This window comes from Argiope bruennichi, chromosome 8 (genome assembly GCF_947563725.1).
Source record: "Argiope bruennichi chromosome 8, qqArgBrue1.1, whole genome shotgun sequence".
Lineage (NCBI taxonomy): Eukaryota > Metazoa > Arthropoda > Arachnida > Araneae > Araneidae > Argiope > Argiope bruennichi.
This window is the reverse complement of record NC_079158.1, coordinates 97,386,590-97,392,589: the sequence shown is the minus strand read 5'-3', so window position 1 is coordinate 97,392,589 and position 6,000 is coordinate 97,386,590.

Sequence of the window (6,000 nt, the reverse complement as noted above, 5' to 3'; positions counted from 1 at the left end):
AAATAATAAAATCACATAAACATACTCCCACCCATCAAGAAGTCATTCTTGATGCACAGGTAAGATACACAGTTTAACTATAGACCTTTTAAAAAACCCTTTCAAAGTTTTTAATGTAACTACTCTTATGGCCCCATCCTTACCAGGATGTATAGCTACAACCTTACCAAGAGGCCATGTTGCTGGGGGAATATTGTCTTCTTTAATAATTGCAATATCTCCGATTTTTTTTGTTTTGACATATTACTTCTAACTCTACAACATACAACACAATTTAATGCACATTTTCTAACTATTCTTCTAACATTTAATATCCAAAATGTTTGGCGTAAAATACCCATTAACAAATTACCACATGCATGCAAATTTAAAATATGAAAATATTGTACAATCAGAATACTTAATTTATGCTGGTTAGGTAATATGATAGGATGTTTTGCATTATACTGCAAAGATGCATTTTGAAGACGCCCTCCCACTCTGAGCAACCCGTCCTTATCAATGAATGGACAAAGTGCTGATAGTGGGCTTTTCTTTGGCATTGGTTGGTTTGACCTTATACAATTGACTTCAGCATCAAAAAATACAGTTTGAACATATTTTACAATAATATTACGAGCAAAAATTCTTCCCTTTGAAGTTATAGGTTCAATTATACCTGTAGAATTATTAACTTTACCAGTTTTACAATTATTTATAAATCTAATACAAAAACATAATACATTAATTAACTTAGTATATGACGAGCATTTTTCAATTAATGAATCTATTAAGTCATTTTTCAAAATTGCAGCAAATACACATGCAGTTTTTTTCTTTTCCTTAAGGACAGAGTCATTGTTTTTGAATACTGGTTGCTTTGGCCAGTCAGCCTCTGATGATGTTAGGAAAGTAGGGCCCTCCCACCATAGACGACAGTCTGGCAGATCCTTAGGAGACAAACCTTTGGATCCTATATCTGCTGGATTTTCCTTTGACGGCACATACCTCCATCTATTTTGAGGGATGAGGTCCAAGATCTCTGAAGTCCTGTTGGCAACAAAGGGCTTCCAATTTCGAGGAGGTGAAGACAACCAGGAAAGAACAACTTGAGAATCTGTCCAAGCATATATATTAATAACATGATCATTAAAAGTTTTAATTAGAACAGATAATAATCGGGCTAACAGGAGAGCTCCATTTAACTCCAGCCGTGGAATGGATACAGGCTTTAGCGGAGCTACCTTGCTTTTAGCTGCTAAAATAGTGACTTTCGTAACACCATTATCAGTTCTTTGAACCGCATAAATTACACAGGCATATGCTGATTCCGATGCATCCGAAAATCCATGAAGAGTAATTTCCTTTTCTGTAGTTAGAAGCCATCTCGGAATAGAAATGTGACATATTTGCTGAAATTCCTTTTTGAATTTACGCCACTTAACTGCAAAATGTTCCGGTAAGGCACTGTCCCAATCAAGTTTCAGCAACCATAACTGCTGATAAAAGATTTTTATTAATATTGTGCAGGGTGAAAGAAAACCCAAAGGATCAAATAGCCTTGCTGATTGTGACAGAAAAGATCTTTTGGTGATTTCATTCTCAAAATTGAAGTCAATTTTAAAAACAAAGCAATCAGTAGAAGAGTTCCAAATAAGTCCCAGAGTTTTAGAACAGTTTTCGGGATGAATTTCCACATTAGATTCATTAGCACTCAGGCATTCAGCTAAATTATTTAAGACATGTGGAGAATTAGAACGCCACTTTCTTAAGTGAAATCCTCGGGCATCTAGAATTTCCGACAATTTTTGAATTAACGCGATTGCTTCTTCATTAGATTTTGCTCCAGCCATCAAGTCATCCATATAAAAGGAATTTTGAATTATTTTAGATATTTCAGGATTTATAATTTGAGAATCCAAGCCTATTTGATGTAAACATCTAGTAGCTAAAAATGGAGCGGATGAAGTTCCATAAGTTACAGTAGAAAGTTTGTATTCCTTAATAGTGGAATCAGGTGAATTTCTCCACACTATTTTTTGCAAATTTTGATCTTCTGAATCAATTAAAATTTGTCTATACATTTGCTTTATATCGGAAGTGAAAGCAACTTTATTTAGTCTGAATCTGACAAGAATAGTAAATATATCTGGTTGCAATAATTTTCCTACCCCCAAAACTGAATTCAACGAATTAAAGTTAGGCGGTTTGCAGGATCCATCGAACACAACTCGAAATTTGGTTGTAATGCTGTCTTTCTTTTGCACAGCATGATGAGGAAGAAAGTAATCCGGTTTAGAAAAATCAAAATCTTTATTAGGTGACATATGCCCCAATTCTTCATATTCACTCATAAAACTCTTGTATTCCATTTCAAATTCTGAGTCAAATTTAAACTTCCTTTCCATAGCTAGAAGCCTAGAAATAGCCATTCCCTTTGTATCTCCTAACTGATTAATGTCCTTATAAACAGGCAATCTTACAACAAATCGACCCTTATCATTTATTCTGTAAGTCGATTTAAAATGATTTTCACAAAATTCTTCTTCATCTGACATAAGAAACTTTTTATCCGGCAATTCTTCCATTTGCCAAAATTTTTGCAAAACAGAATCAATGTTACAATCACTTTCAACGGAAATCAGATGCGATTGTGTGTACGATGATGAAATAGAATCTCTTCGAATCTGACCTGCGACAACCCAACCAAATATTGTGCTTTGCGCAATTGGTTGTCCTTCAGACCCACTAATTTTTCCATTACGCAGGATTGAGAAAAAGCAATCAGAACCTAAAATTATATCACATACTGATGGCCTTGAAAAATCTTCATCTGATAGAGGGATCCCCTTCAAATAATCTAACTCTTTAATGTTAATATTCTCAACTGGGATTTGAGAAGTAACCTTATCTATATCTATACTTATAATAAAGCTCAATGTGTGTGTGTGTGTGTGTGTGTTGGCGCTCTACAGGCCAGGTCATTTGATATACAGCTACCAAATTTGGTACATGTATACCTTAGAGGTCGGGAATGTGCACCTGGGGTCCCTTTTTTTGAAATTTTAATTAGAATTTTAATTATTAATTAAAAACTAACTTTCCCGCCAAAAGAATCTTTCATTTTCCCCACCGCCAACTTTTCCGCCAAATGAGTAAGGCTTCCGGGGTTTTTTTCTCCCAACAGTAATGAGGCTAGGGTTAGTATTTTTCGGCGGATTATTTCAAACGATTCTGTTTATTTTCTTAATGTTTGATGCATTTAAAATTAAACATTGTTAATTAATCGATCCTTCAGATTCATTCTGAAGAACTTTTGAATAAAAATAAAACAGAATAAAGGAAATTAAAAATTTCTAATCCGCATAGCGTTACCCCAACTGGCGTAGAAAAAAAATCACGTATTTGCGTTACGTAACTGGCGTTGAAAATTCACGCATGCGCTTTGTGTTCTGAATTTCGCATTGTGTTGACGAATTATTATCAACCGATGCGGACTGGATTTAAATTTTTTTTAGGTTCGTTGCATGTTTTTGTAATTAAAATGTATTTATGTTAGTTATATATTTTTTGTATATGCTTATAGTTTTAAGTGCATCGTTTTTCAAGTAGTTTTTTTAAAACCTGTTTTAAACCGTCTATTTTAAACGATTCGTTTCATTTTCTTAGTGTTTGATGCATTTAAAAGTAAACATTGTTAATGAATCGATCTGCTCATGATGAATCTAAGAAAATTTTGTTGACAAATTCTTGAGATAATACGTAAATTGAAAAGGATATTCTTTAGTGCCCATAAAGTTTAAACGCTGAGTGACTCTATTTTCATTAATCAGATTATAAAAAAATTCTTTGTTTCAGTAAAAAATATTATTATATTAATTGCAGATTAATTCTTTCCACTTTAATTTAAAACATAAATTCTACGGGTGTTAACAGAAAATTAGAGAGATACATATTACGTTATGACTGAAGGCCTTTATAATATTATGAGTGAATTATATGACTATCAAAATTTGAAGTTTTAAAATATTTTGATGAAGAAGCTATTAAAGTAGGAATTGCATAAAATATTTAAATATAAAAATTTTAACGAGCATTAAGATTGGCGAACCGGTTGGTCGACAAATTCTTGAGATATTACATAAATTAAGAAAGATATTTTTTTGTTCCCATAAGGTTTAAATGCTCAGTGACTCTGTTTTCGTTAATCATGTTATTAAAAAAATTAACATTTATTGACGAACACGAACACACTGATATTCACCGTTACTCTGATTAGATATTATAAAATCTGAATAGATAAACATAAACATGTAAACAGCTGTGCGCCGGTTTCTATGGCAACACAGCTGGAAAGGGAAAAGAAGTTTCCGAAGAAAATTCACGCATGCGCATTGTTCTGATTGTTGTCATGACAACCACTTTCAACAGACGATTTAAATTATTTTTAAGTGAGTTACATGCTTTTGTAAGTAAATTGTATTTATGTTAGTTATATATTTTTTGTATATGCTTATAGTTTTAAGTACATCGTTTTTAAGTAGTTTTTTTTAAACCTGTTTTCAATGATTTAAATTATTTTTAGGTTAGTTGCATGCTTTTGTAATTAAATTGTATTTATGTTAGTTATATATTTTTTTGTATATGCTTATAGTTTTAATTACATCGTTTTTTAAGTAGTTTTTTTAAACCTGTTTTAGACCGATTATTTTAAACGATTCATTTTATTTTCTTAGTGTTTGATGCATTTAAAAGTAAACATTGTTCATTAATCGATCTGTTCATGATGAATCTGCGAAAATTTTGTTGACAAATTCTTGAGATATTACATAAATTAAGAAAGATATACTTTAGTGCCCATAAAGTTTAAACGCTCAGTGACTCTATTATCAGTAATCATATTATTAAAAAAATGCTTTGTTTCAGTAAAAAATATTATTATATTAATTGCAGATGAATCATTTACACTTTAATTTAAAGCATAAATTCTACGAGGGGTAACAGAAAATTAGAGATATACATATCACGTTATGACTGAAGGCCTTTATAATATTATGAGTGAATTATATGACTATCAAAATTTGAAGTTTTAAAATATTTTGCTGAAGAATCTATTAAAGTTGGAATTGCATAAAATATGTAATTATTAAAATTTTAACGAACATTAAGATTGGCGAACCAGCTGGTCGCCAAAGGCGGCTAGTTTAAAATAAAAGCATTAACTGTCAAACATTCTTCACTAAATCTTGACCCAATTTTTAAATTAACTGAGCCACGTGTGGTTCCTGCTTGAACCCCACTTATCCCACTTAGAGACACTCTAGCATTCTTTCTTTTTAGTCCTAAAATATTTATTACATTTTCACTGACAAAACTGGACTCCGAACCACTATCTAGTAAAGCTCTGAATAAGAAAGAATCACCCCCACTATTATACAGTAAAACCTTTGCCGTGGGGAGGAAGGTTATAAATTTGGAGTTGTTTAGACATGTGCTAGAACTAACAGGCCTTTGAGGTTCCACTGATTTATTGCGTTGCGTTTCTCCCCCTTGGCGGATGTCGTCTTCGGAGGGGTGTTTTGGGGTTTGATCGTTAGGTTCGGGTTCGGATTCTGAAACACGTGCACTATTTACTACCCTTTTAACATCTTCATGCAAGAGTGAATTATGGTTTCCTTTACATACGGTACACTTTAAATGGCTATTAGTGCAATCCTTAATTTTATGAGAATTCAAACATAAAAAGCAAAGATAGTTTCGCTTTACAAAATTCTTCCGAGCATTCAAATCCATATTTCTAAATTTAATACACTTAAACAATTTATGCATTCCCGAACATTTCAAACAATTTTTATCACTTTTATTTCTTTGAATATTTTCACATGCAACAAAATTAGACTTAGTAGGAATTTTAGTATCAGATTCATTATAAACCATTAATTCAAGAGATGAACATCTGGTATTTAAAAATTCCAAGAATTCTTCCCACGTAGGAAATTCTATTTCTGACGTTTCCACGGA